General features: G+C 43.4%; 1 pseudogene; it reads right to left on the reverse strand.

Annotated features, from left to right (window-relative positions):
- Positions 1-196: 196 nt before the first annotated feature.
- On the reverse strand, positions 197-939 carry LOC108527193 (ribosome biogenesis protein NSA2 homolog pseudogene; annotated as a pseudogene).
- Positions 940-14,229: the final 13,290 nt, after the last annotated feature.

Genomic DNA, 14,229 nt, shown 5'->3' on the forward strand with positions numbered 1-14,229 from the left:
GGCAACAGAGCAAGACTCTGTCTCAAAAAAATAAATAATAAATAAATAAATAAATAAATAAATAAATCTCTTCATTGCAGACATATATGGCTGTTTGGTAGTATTCAGAAACATCACAGTAATGGCAGTTTTTTCAATTGGTGTGTAGTCCTCAATAATTATATATAAAATTGCTGTCAAATCAGTAAGACTGCATTTATGCACCCATCATTTTAAGACTGCATTTATGCATCCATCCTCCTTCCATCACAAGGCCCAATTGGCTCACATTTACCTCAATGACAGTACCTTTGGCAATAACACCCAAAGTTGTATACGGTGGGGACGAGGGGTTCTTCTTTACACCAAGTATTGGTAGGCAAAAGGTGGCTTTCAGTTCAGGATGTGTTACATGGGCTTTCTTGAAACGCAAGCCTATTGCCCTGATGAATCTTTTGTATTTAGGTGGCTTTCTTGTAAAGCCATCTCCAACAAAGCAGACTTTAGTAATCATCCTCTTTCATGCCGCCTTCCTTCTCCTTCCTGTTCGAATAACTTTTAATACTTCTGTTTCTCCCTGGGCATGTACTTTAGGCAGAGGGACTTCCCATTTCCCTGCCTTCTCTTTTCGTTTCTGTTTAATCCTATTGGAAAGTACTTTAGCTCAAGATTGTCCCTCTCTGTCCAGCAGATAGGCAGGTACTGCTCCCTGTGGAGTCTTTTCATCATTCTTTTGTTCGGTGTTTCTCTTTTCATGCATCGTGATCATCTTTTTCGTTTGTATTTTCTCAGCATGGCGCTGTTTATGGTAAAGCTTTGCCTTCAGACCAATCATTGTCTTTGCCTTCTTTGAACGTTCATGAGCCTCTCGACTTTCCTTCTTTCTCTTTTTCTCATGGTAATCCAAACGGTATCCATAGCGTTTACGATGTAATTCAATATATTCGTTCTGTGGCATGGTGATGGCAACAGAGCCGCCAGGAGCAGCCCCTGGGGTGCGAAAACGCTTTCAATTTCCGTGTCTCAGAGACCCACGAGCCCACGCCACGCAGGCCGGGACAGGAAAGCATTATTGGTTTTGTTTCTACTTTTTATTTTAAAACAAAATATACATAAAGAAAACAGCTGGGTGTGGTGGCTCACACCTGTAATCCTACCTACTTGGGAGGCTGAGGCAGGAGAATCGCTTGAACCCTGGAGGTGGAGGTTGCTGTGAGCCCAGATAGCACCACTGCACTCCAGCCTGGGTGACAGAACAAGACTCTGTCTCACAAAGAAAAGGAAAAAAAGAAAAGAAAAGAAAAGAAAAGAAAAGAAAAGAAAAGAAAAAAGAAAAAAAAAGAGAGAGAGAGACAGTGTCTCCCTCTGTTGCCCAGCCCGGACTGCAGGAACACAATCATAGCTCACTATAACCTCAAACTCATAGGCTCATGTGATCTTCTCCCCTTGGCCTCCCAAGTAGCTGGGACTATATACAGATAGGTGCACACCACTATATCCAGTTATTTTTATTTTTTTATAGAGATGGGGTCTCCCTATGCTGCCCAGGCTGGTCTCAAACTCTGAGCTCAAGCAGTCCTCCCACCTCAGCCTTCCAAAGAATTAAGATTACAGGTGTGAGCCACCACACCTAGCCTCCCTCATCTGCTAGTGGTTACCCAGTAGTATAGTATATATAGAAAGTCAGGATAATGCCCAATTCCTTTCCTTTATCCATTTTTTGAAATAATGAATTGTTATCCTTCAAAGGAAACCAATTTTTTTATTACTACGAATTCACAAATGTAAATATGTTCGATGTGTTTCTTCAGTTCATCCAATTCTTGTCCTTATTGAGGCTAAAATTGTCTGACTTGTGGCCATTAGGAATCTCTTCAAGTTGATTCCTGAGTCATTTTGAAATTACTCTAGTAGTTGACAGAGTCCTTGCTATCTGGTATTACAAAATGTTCTAGGCTAAGTTTATACTTTTTGTTTGTTTGTTTTTTGGTTTTTGGGGTTTTTGTTTTGTTTTGTTTTGTTTGAGACAGAGTCTTGCTCTGTCACCCAGGCTGGAGTACAATGGCATGATCTCAGCTCACTGCAGCTTCTGCTTCCTGGCTTTAAGCAATTCTCCTGCCTCAACCTCCTGGGTAGTTGGAACTACAGGTGCACACCAGCAAGCCCAGCTAATTTTTGTATTTTTAGTAGAGACAGGGTTTCACCATGTTGGCAAGGCTGGTCTCAAACTCCTGACTTAAGTGATCCTCCTGCCTTGGCCTTCCAAAGCGCTGGGATTATAAGCATGAGCCACTGCGCCCAGCCTGCTTTGTACTTTTTTTGTCACAGATTTGGAATCAGTCATTTATCCAAGCAGCTCTGGTTTTCTTTTAGTGAAAAGTGTAATTTCTTTACCACAAGCTTGGCTCCGGGGATGCCCTATGTTACTTGGTAGACTGGTCAATATTTGGGGGCTATTTTAATGAACAGAACTAGAGAATATATTTTGAAGGTAAAAACATTTCATGACTTGACAGTGATATTTCCAACTCACATTCAGGTCTACAGTGCTATTCCTTAATTTTTTTTTTGTTTGTGTTTCTTATAAAGACAGTGTCTTGCTATGTTGCCCTGGCTGGTCTTGAACTCCTGAGCTCAAACAATCCTCCCACCTCAGCTTCCCAAAGTGCTAGAATTACAGGCATGAGCCACCATGCCCGGGGCCCTAACTTCTTTTTTATGTTATCTCTGCAACTCCTTCCACACCAAGAATCCTGGTTCTGGTTCTTAGAACAGGAGAAGTGATAGAATATTCCATAACTGCTCATTTACTTTATCCTACATTATATAAAGAAGAGCTTCAAAATAACAATACTTACAATAACTATTACAAATTATGACTACTAACTTTTTTTAACTTTTTCATGCCTTATTCGCACTCTCGCTTCATTTTTAAAGTTATACTCTATCTACATTGTCAAGGCATTCTCTCCCTTTTTACTCTCATTTAGTCTTCATCTACAAGTACCTATATAATTTAATACTTACCATCAGTCCTTGTATCAGAGACTGTCTAGTCCCTTTGGTTGTCCAAAGCTTATTCTGTAACAGGCTTCTCAGGAAGTATGCATAGAAGCAATATTCCTTGTATTTTTGCATGTTCATAACAGCTTGTGTGTGCCCTATATACTTAAGAGTTATATTTCTTTCACTGAGTGTCCTAAATGTGCTATTCCATTTTCTTCTGACACCAAAAGACTAATAATAATCAAAAAGTCTAATAATAATCTTCCTTCCCTCATAACCTCATGTTGTTTTTGCCTACTTAATTTTTTTTTCCTTTTTCTTTAAAATCCAGAAATTTTACTAGAATATGTCTTAGTATTGGTCATTCAGGTTCACTATTCTCATATGCATACTCCCCTTCCTTCCTTCCTTCCTTCCTTCCTTCCTTCCTTCCTTCCTTCCTTCCTTCCTTCCTTCCTCCCTCCCTCCCTCCCTCCCTCCCTCTTTCCCTTTCCTTTCCCTTCCCCTTCCCCTCCTTTTCCTTTCCTTTCCTTTCCTCCTTTCCTTTCCTTTCCTTTCTTTTTCTTTTTTCTTTGATAAAATCTCACTCTGTTGCCCAGGCTGGAGTGCAGTGGCATGATCTTGGCTCGCTGCAACCCCTGCCTCCCAGGTTCAAGCAATTGTCCTGCCTCAGCCTCCCAAGTAGCTGGGATTACAGGCATGCACTACCACACTCAGCTAATTTTCATATCTTTAGGAGAAACGGGGTTTCACCATGTTGGCCAGGCGGGTCTCAAACTCTTGACCTCAGAAGATTCACCTGCCTTGGCCTCCCAAAGTGCTGGAATTACAGGCATGAGCCACCACACCCGGCCCATAGTCTCTTTCAATAAGTACCTTCAAATCTATTTTATTTAAATTTTTTTCTTGGATTATAACACTTAATATTTGATTTTCTCGCTTTGGTTTTCTTATTCAGACACTTTTGTGACCCATACGTTCGTCCTTCTTTGCCTGTGTTCATTCAATAGCTGTATTGTTCCTCAATCTTTCTCTCTTTCTTAGCTGCTTTTTGATTTTTTAATATTTTCCTTATTTTTACCCTCTATTTCTCTTAAGGCATTGTCTCCTATGTTTATTTACTGGGTCCCTTATAGTTGAGTCTTCATTTATTTTATTTTTATATTTTTCTTGGGTTCTGTCACTTCACTTCTGAGTTTTCCTAATTCTGATTATGTTGTTCTTTCATGTTTTGTATCATTTTTTTTAATGTCTTCTAGCTTATTTTGAAATAGTACATTATAGTTTTATTTTTCTTTTTAAAGCAAACCTTTCTGATCTGCTTTCATTACCTGTAGGGATATTATTTTGCTGTATTCTCATTTTCCTTACAATACCTTTGCATGAGGTTTGACTGCAACACTTTATTGTTGCTTATTTTTACATGGATTTAGGTTTCTTGAGCTTTTAGATTGAGGCTTTGTTCAGAATAACTGTTCCAACTTTACACAATTACCTATTCTGTTGTGTTTCATGTAGTGAACGAAAAAAAAAGCAGCTTGCTTTGTAAGATTTCCTGGAGAGTCTCATCACTTTTGTCTACCTTCTTTCCTTCGTCTCTGTAATGCCTATTCTGTTCAATTTTAATTCTAGTCCTAGTAGTATCTTTAGGGAACGAATCTGTCCTAAAAGAGATTCCTACCTGGTGGGTTTTGAGAGTTCACAGGGGCGGGACTGCTCCATACCTTTCAGACCTCACTGAAGGGTTCCCCACTGCTCTCACCAGCAAATTGGAGCAGGCAAAACAGTTTCAGCTACTCTTCCAAAATTGACCTGCTAAGCCTTCCAGTGAATACCTGTAGTATATTTTAGGGGTTTCCTGTTCTCAGGTTTGTTAAATGCCTCATTACTCTCCTCTGCTTTCTCCTGCCCAGATGAGGATGCCATACAGGTCTTGTGACTATCAATTATTTATTCTCACCTGCTTCTATTTTCAGGGTTCAAGGGGATACCTTCTCATTTGGTCTTGTTGGAAATGTCTGCAGATTTTTGGTTTTGCTATGAGCTTGTTCTGGCTATTTTTATGTGAGAATTAGGAAACTTTCAAGAGCAATTCTGCCACTACCATTCCAACTTCCCAAACCCCCGTGTTCACTCTAGAGCCCGTGTTGAAGGGGCAGGACTACATAGGGAAAGCTCTTTTTGTGGTAAAGGGAGAAATGCAACAGAACAAACCTGACACCAGGGGATGTTTAAACCTCTGCTTGCAGCACACACTTGTTAACTTTCCATTGGCCACAAACAGCCACAAGACAAACCACCACATCAATATGCAAGAAAATAGACTCTTCTTCTAGTGGGAGGAACTACAAAATCATGCAAACAGCACGGATACAGGCAGCAACAAGGAATTGAGAATAAAGATTCAGTACTCCACACCAACCAACTGCATCTGCCCCAAAGACATTTTCTAAATCTTGCTAAATTATTTTCCAGAAACGGTTTGTTAATTAGACTTTCACCCATAGATAAGAGATTGCCCTTCATTACTGAACATTTTTAAAATTGCTAATATAAACTGTTAATTTAATAAGTAAAAAATATCTTAGTGTCATTTAATGTTTAAATTGCACCTCTTTTATTTGTGTGAGCGTTAATACTTTTATATTCGCTTATTAGTTATTTGTCTTTCTTCCTTAACGACCTGACTGCTTATGTCTTTTATTCATTTCACTGTGGCAGATGGTGTTTTTCCTTTTGATTTATAAGGCCTCATTTCATATTAAAGATTTGCACCTTTATTGTTCCTATTTCTTACACATATTTATTCCAATTTTTCATTTCTCTTTTGTATCATTTGTCTAATTCTGCGTAACAAGTCCCCTTAAAACTTAGTGTTCTAAACAGCAACAAAAAAGTTACTATTGCTTACAAGTCAATGGAGCAGCAGGCCATATCTGATAACTTGGATCAGGCTTGGCTGATCTCAGCTGGGCTCATTCACGCGTATGTGTCAGCTAGTGCCATGGCTGGGGAAGGGTTGGTCTAAGATGGTCTCACTCACATGCTGGCCGTTGGCTTGTTGTCCACCGGTGCAATGGGGATTAGCGGACCCTGTTACTACCATACCTTTTGATTGAATTTGTGTTGTTTTTGGCACACATTTAAAATTTTGTATATTCAAATTTGTCATTTTTTCCTATGTGATTTCTTTACTGTTTTTATGTTTGTAAAGTTCTTTCCCAATTCCCAAGGTCTGATAAATATATACCTAAGTTTTCTTTTACAATTTCCTTCTTTTATCTATTACCTCTCTTTCAGCCATCAGAAATTGAGGGATGTGAAGCATAAGAGAGAAAAAGTGGTATCTTTTCTTCACCCATTGCTAGGTTCATGGCTGACACTCTCATAACAAAAGATACATTAACAAGAGAGAAGCATAACTTTTTTTTTTTTTTTTTTGAGATAGGGTCTCACTCTGTCACCCAGGCCTAAGTGCAGTGACAAGATCACAGCTCACTGCAGCCTCTACCTCTTGGGCTCAAGCAATCTTCCCACCTCAGCCTCCCAAGTAGCTGGGTCTACAGGTATCTGCCACCATACCCAGCAAATTTTTGGTTTTGTTTTTGAGACAAGGTCTTGCTCTGTTGCCCAGGCTGAAGTACAGTGGTGTAATCTTGGCTCACTGCAACCTCCACCTCCTGGGTTCAAGTACTCTTCCTGCTTTAGCCTCCCAAGTAGCTGGGATTACAGGCGCAAGCCACCATATCCAGCTAATTTTTTTGTATTTAGCAGAGACAGGGTTTCATCATGCTGGCCAGGGTGGTCTCAAACTCCTGACCTCAAGTGATCCACTCGCACTGGCCTCCCAAGTGCTGGGATTATAGCACATGAGCCACCATGCCTGGCCAAATTTTTGTATTTTTTTTTTTTTATATATAGAGACAGGGTTTTGCCATGTTGTCCAGGGTGGACTTGAACTCTCGGCTGAAGCGATCCTCCCACCGCAGCCTCCCAAAGTGATGGGATTACAGGCACAAGTCACCATACACAGCCAGCAGAACATATTTATTTAATATAAATGTTATGTAACACAGGAGCCGTCAAAAATAAAAACCTGAAGAATTAGGAATATTTGTGTATCTGTATAGACAATCGTGCAGAAGTATGACTGGAGGGCAATCTAATGGTAAAAAACTGGGGAGGGCCAGGCACAGTGGCTCACGCCTGTAATCTCAGCACTCTAGGAGGCAAGGTGGATCACCCGAGGTCAGGTGTTCAAGAGCAGCCTGACCAACATGGTAAAACTCAGTTTCTACTAATAATACAAAAATTAGCCGGGCATGGTGGTGCATGCCTGTAATCCCCAATACTTGGGAGGTTGAGGCAGGAGAATTGTTTGAACCCAGGAGGCAGAGATTGCAGTGAGCTGAGATCGTGCCATTGCACTCCAGCCTGGGCAACAAGAGAGAAACTCCATCCAAAATAACCCCTAAAACAAAACAAAAAACACTGGGGAGAATTTAGCATGATCTGTTTGTTCAGATTCTTCTTGGCACCCCACTGTGACATTTTTTTCCCTCTGGGTATAGGGCAGGACACCTGCCACATGAAGGTCTTCAGGGGAGAAGGGAGGGAGAAAGTCGAAGAGTGACTTTTCTCAGTTTTATGGCCTGCTTCAGGGAAAAGGGTTGAGGGGAGTTCTAGTTTCTATGGCCTTGCTTCACGAGAAAGGGGGCGGGGGAATGTCAGAGAGACCTTGCTACTGTGATTTTTTTCAATTTCCTTCAGCTTAAAATTGTCAGTATTTCAAGGTGCCATATTTTGGGGTATTGTGTTTTGAGCCTCATCAGAAATAGGAATTTAAATGGCTGGTTTTCCACATGTAGTTAACCAATTATCCAAATGCTGTTTATGGAATACTTTGCCTTTTCTCATGAATTGGTGATATCATCTTCATCATAGAGTGAATTATGATTTCATCCTTGGGTCTGTTTCTTTGTCCCATGGATGTGTCTATCTATGGGTTCTTGTACTGCCTAAATCTATAGTCAAGGGGTGGCAGGAACTCAGGGTTGAGGTGAGATTATCACCATTGTGACTACAGTTTAAGTTCATTTGTATATCACTTCTGAAGCCCAGAGCTCAAGCTGAGTGCTTGAAGTTCAGGAGGGAGGCCAGGCGAGGAGACTCACGCCTATAATCCCAGGACTTTGGGAGGCTGAGGCGGACAGATCACTTGAGCTGAGAGTCCCAGACTAGCCTGGGCAACACGACGAAACCCCGTCTCCACCAAAAATACAAAAAAATAGCTGGGTGTAGTGGCATGCACCTGTGGTTCCAGCTACTCAGGAGGCTGAGGTGGGAGAATCACTTGAGCCTGGGAGGCGGAGGTTGCAGCGAGCTGAGATCACACCACTGCACTCCTGCCTGGGTGATAGAGTGAGACCCCATCTCAAAAAAAAGAAAAAGAAGCAAGGAAGGAAGGAAGGGAGGGAGGGAGGGAGGCAGGGATAGAAAGAGAAAGAGAGAATCAATAGATTAAAATCAGAAAATCTAGGCCAGGTGTGGTGACTCATGCCTATAATCCCAGGACTTTGGGATGCTGAGGCAGGAGGATCACTTGAGCCCAGGAGTTTGAGACAAGCCTGAGAAACACAGCGAGACCCTCACCTCTACAAAAAATAATAATAATAATAATAATAATAAGTAAACAAAATTAGCCTGGTGTAGTGATGCACACTTGTGGTCCCAGCTATTCCNAAGGAAGGAAGGAAGGAAGGAAGGAAGGAAGGAAGGAAGGAAGTTCAAGAGGGAGACACAGCTGAGGTAGAGGTGGAGAGTGGGGGTGAGGAGGGGTGTCAGAAGTTGGGAGTTGGTATTGATCCAGACATCTCAGGGGGCAGAAGTCTCTGAGCAGAGGAAGGGCATTTAAGATGAATATTCTAACCTAATACTTGTGTGGGAGCAGAAGAACCAACTACAACTGCAAATTTGATGAAAAGAGCAACTCTTAGCGTTCCCCACCATTATCTGAGGTATATCCAAGATGCTTCTGCAAGACTGAAGTCCCAGAGAACCATGTGATCATCCCACACGCACAGGAACTAACTGTGCAGTGTGAAACGGCAGGCTGTAGTCTTTCACCTGTGGCAGAATATATATTTATTGATTCATCTTTCAGTAATAGGTTTAGTAAAGATTGTCAATTCTCTGGGGAGAAAAACATGAAATACTGTTTTTACCCCAATAAAATCAATCAATTATGCTCTGTGGAACCTCCTTTTCCCACTGGGTAGCAGGCTCCATTAGCTACATATATCCCAGTCTGATTCTATAACTTTTCATTTTAGTTATCACAACAGTTTCTCTCCAGTTACTAAGATTCAACTCTGTTTAATGTAAAATTTCATTCTTATATTGGATTCAAAGCTTTCCTCCTCACCTCTAGTGAAGACTAGACTCATGGCTTTAAAAGATTTGGTAGTGGCGGGGTGGAGACATGGGATGTGCCTCTCCCATCCGATTCCTTGCCTGTGCTTTCCCCTGTAGCTTTGGGTGAAAAGGAAGAAAAGAGAAAGTGGAATATGGTTTTTTTTTTTTTTTTTTGTGATTGCCTATGGCAGAACTGTTGGTCTCCATGGCTTAGCAAGTGGCCCCCAAGACCTACCCTGGTACTCAATGCCAAGCAGCTCCCAGGGGTCCCTTGGGACATATGGCCTTCCTCTTCCAGCTGACCCCAGCTGATGGCCTCATGCAACATCTCTCCAATGCCTACTTCTCTTTGCCCAACATGTGACCATCCTCTGCCAAGTCCCCAGCTCTAAAACCCGAGCCTGTGGGCAGATTGATACATTCTCTGTGTATTTTAGCAACCAAGAGCTTGAGAGATAATTCCACTCATACCTCACATCATCCCATTACATTTCCATTTTACAGAAACTTCCTTCTGACCCCAGTGCCAGCTTCCTGTAGATCTCAGAGCTGTTGATGGCCCCTGACTCCACATACTAGTGTGGGCTCTTGATGACCCAAATATCCCCAACATAGAGGTCATATTATATGTACTTTGGCCAGTTGAGTTATGAAGCATTTGCCTCACCTTAAGATCTTAAGATTCAATCGAGACATGAAGTAAATTCTCTAAGGCCACCCACCAAATCAGCACCATGTTCAAATTAGAATGTAAAGTGTCAGAATCTATGGCCAGGTTTTTTTCCATTGAGATAGGATTTCTCAGGCTTCCAGGAAAACAGGAGCTAAGTCCCTGGACTTTGGGGTCAGATGGCTCTGTCTGAGGCCTGGTTGAACTACTTCCTAGCTGGGCAAATTTTTGCTGTTGTTGTTGTTGTTGTTGTTGTTGTTGTTGTTGAGAGAGAGAGAGAGAGAGAGAGTCTCACTTTGTTGCCCAGGCTGGAGTGTAGTGCCTCAATCTCAGCTCACTGCAACCACTGCCTCCCAGGTTCAAGCGATTCTCCTGCCTCAACCTCCCGAATAACTGGGATTATAGGTGTGCACCACCAAACCCAGCTAATTTTTGTATTTTTAGTAGAGACAGGGTTTCACCATGTTGCCCAGGCTGATCTCAAACTCCTGGCCTCAAGTGATCTGCCTGCCTCGGCCTCTCAAAGTGCTGGGATTACAGGTGTGAGCCACCATGCCCACCTCACCTAGCCGGGTAATTTTGAACAATTTTCTTAGCCCCTCATAGTTTCAGTTTCCTCAACTGTAAAATACGGTTAAATAATAGTAGCATCTACTTTACAGAATCATTTTATTGCCTAAATGAGATTCTACAAGGGAAGCCTGGTGCCTAAGGAGTTCTCATGAATGGTAGTTATTGTTGTTCTAAAAGAGACAGCATCCTCAGGCCACTGATAATTCAAATCTGTCCAAATGTCGCTGCCTCGCAGATGGTTGAACTGTGCGTGCTTGGGGTTAATTCCCAAGCAACGTACCCAGTATGCTGTGTTGCCTCCACCTCTGTGGGGACCGTTCCATTCGGGGGCTGGGACAGCATGGGGGCAGATGTGAGGAGAAGCTTCTACAGCTACTGTGTGTGCATAATCACATTAATTTGCAAAAAATTAAAATTAAAATAGAAAATAAACTGGCTGGGTGTAGTGGCTCACACCTGTAATCCCAATGCTTGGGAGGCTGGGGCCAGAAAGTCGCTTGATCCCAGGAGTTCAAGACCAGCCTGGGAAACATAGTGAGACCCCATCTCTACCAAAAAAAAAAAAAAAAAGAAAAAAAAAAATTAGCCAGGTGTGGTGGTGCACACCTGTAGTCCTAGTTACTGGGGAGGCTGAAGTGGGAGGATCATTTGAACCCAGGAGTTCAAGGCTGCAGTGAGTTATGATCATGCCACTGCACTCCTGCCTGGGCAACAGAGCAAGACGCTGTCTCAAAAATAATAATTAGGCTGAGCACAGTGGCTCATGCCTGTAATCCCAGCACTTTGGGAGGCCAAGGCGGGTGGATCACCTGAGGTCAGGAGTTCGAGACAAGCCTGGCCAACATGATAAAACCCTGCCTCTACTAAAAATACAAAAATGAGCCAGGCGAGGTGGTGTGCTCCTGCAGTCCCAGCTACTCGGGAGGCTGAGGCAGGAGAATCGCTTGAACCCAGGAGGCAGAAGTTGCAGTGAGCCGAGATTGTGCCACTGCACTCCATCCAGCATGGGCAACAGAGTGAGACTCCCTCTCAAAAAAATAAATAAATAAGAATAATAAAGAAAAAAAGAAAAAACAAGTGAGCTTTTCTTAAATGTTTTCCAGCTGCAGAGGCCACGTACTAGAAAACTCTTGAAATTTTATTCAGTGTTTCTCAATACTTAAGCTGGCTGCCTTCTGACAAATTGCCAAGTAGTGGTCAGAATTTAATTCACACCAAAGGAGAACACAAAGATTATGAGACAATTGACCCTATAAAAACACATTCGTGGCATGCTCCTCATTCACTTTGCATCTGCTCTCAACCCACCCTCCGGGGCTCTTATGTCACACTTATTTCCAGATAAGTGGCCCAATTAGAAACCTATTGGCTAAGGTTGTACTCAAGGCAATGACCCTGTGCACCAGAAGCTCGTCCTTCTTAACATCACCCTCAAGCCAAAGCACAGTGGCGTGTGCACTCTCATTCCTGGACAAACTCTGCCCCCTGGCGCTGACTCACACACTTGCGCACCGGTGAGGAGGGTCTCCTTTGTTAGGTTTCCTCATGGGACGGTGATAGAAAAGCCTGTCAACCCCACCTGCTGTCTCCCCGAACCCCTAATTGCCATCAGTCTGCTCCACACAGATAATCCACCAAAAGGCTCTGTGTTTGTTTCTGCCCTGCGTATTTGAAATGAGTCTCATTCTGTGTTAAAAAGTGTTTCTCAGCAGATGGGTAGGGATAAAATCTCCATGGGAGAAAGCGAAGGAGATGCCTGATCTGTCCAGGGCTTCCCGGGTCAGTGGTGCTTCGGCCAGAAGCCAGGCATTAGGCCTTGGGCAGGTGGCTGGATCCCTTCTGTGCCACGGTGTCTCTGTCTGTGAGATGAGGGGGGCAGTCCCCACCATACTGTGTTTACAGAATAGAGGAAGAGTTTAGGTGGTGACTGTGCTGTAGTAAAAAGAACAGTGGGTGTGGAAATAGGGGATTTGGGTCTAAATTCTGGCTCCAGGCCGAGTGTGGTGGCTCACACCTATAATCCCAGCACTTTGGGAGGCTGAGGCAGGAGGATTGCCTGAGCCCAGGAGTTTGAGACCAGCCTGGACAATATAGTGAGACCTCATCTCTACAAAAAATACAAAATTAGGTGGACTTGGTGGTGCATGCCTGTAGTCCCAGCAACTCAGGAGGCTGAGGTGGGAGGATCACTTGAGCCTGGGAGGCAGAAGTTGTGGTGAGCCATGATTGCAACACTGCACTCCAGCCTGGGTGACAGACTCCATCTCAAAATAAATATGTAAGTACATTAAATAAATAAATAAATTAATTAATTAATTAATTTCAGCTCTAGCTGTAAACCTTGGACTAGAAATTAACTGTTCTCACCATTCTCTAGAAATTCACCGTTCCCTTGAGCTTCCTATCTTATAAAATGGGAATGACAGCCTTGCCCTGCTAGTCATTTTCTCAAGAAGAGACACCTCCAACTGCAGCGGGTGTGGCGTGGCCTTTCCCTCCAGGCTCCAGGAGCCCCTGCCTCCCAGTCGGAAGGAGAGTTGTTCAGGATGCCGATTCCTAGGCTTTACCCCAGGAGGTTGAGTCAGAATCCTGCCTCAGAGGCATGGCAGGAGGAACAAAATAATGAACCCCCAAAGGTGTCTATGTCCTGGTTCCGGGAACCTACAAATATGTGACCTTGCATGGGAAAAAGGGCCTAATAGATGCAACTAAATTAAGAATCTTAAGATGGGGGGATTATCCTCAATTACCCCGGTGGGCCCACTGGATCATGGGGATCCTAACAAAGAGAAGAGGCAGGCAGGAGAGGCCCACGGTGGAAGCCGGGGTTCCCTGGGGGCCCATCGTCTTTCCAAACACAAGCATGGAAGGCTGATCTGTGGCCACTTCTGGAACACACAGGCTCAGGAACAGCCAATATTAGAAGAGATGTTTGCATCTGTTTCCTTCCAAGACACACAGGCTCTCTAAGAGAATGGAGGATGGCTTTTGTGCTACGGGGACAAGTGCTATGTTTGGGATGTGGTACTAGAATTGTCAAAGTGCTGCCTTGCCCCACAAAGTTATTTCCAAGAGAAGTCATTACACCCATTGGCTAAAAATGTAGGGATTGGGGGGAAGCGCCATGCGCTGAGGGTGAAGGTGGCCTTGAACGCTGGGAAAGGTGAGGAAGAGATCCTCCCCCAGAGCCTCCAGGAGGAACTCAGACCTGCCAACACCTCACCCCCAGCCCTGCAAGACCCACTTTAGGACTTCTGACCTCTGAAGCTGTAGATGATTAATCCGTGTTGTTTCAAGCCACTGAGTTTGTAATTATTTGTTTCAGCAGCCCTAGGAAGCCAACATGGTGCCATGGAGGGGCTCCTAGATCTGCATTTTTTAGTGACTCCTGGTAGAATTGTTAGGCATGCTCAATTTTGAGGGCTAGAGGTGTAGTAGGAAGAGAATGAGGAACAGGAGGTCTGTATTTCTAGCCCTGGCGTCATGAGCTATGTGACTTTGGCAAAGTCACTCCCTTGTCTATTGGGCCTCAGTTTCACTGTCTGTAAGCTAAGGCAGTTGGCTACAGGGGGCAGACGGGGCGAAAT

Source organism: Rhinopithecus bieti, unplaced genomic scaffold (assembly GCF_001698545.2).
Source record: "Rhinopithecus bieti isolate Rb0 unplaced genomic scaffold, ASM169854v2 scaffold_2453, whole genome shotgun sequence".
In the NCBI taxonomy this organism is placed as follows: domain Eukaryota; kingdom Metazoa; phylum Chordata; class Mammalia; order Primates; family Cercopithecidae; genus Rhinopithecus; species Rhinopithecus bieti.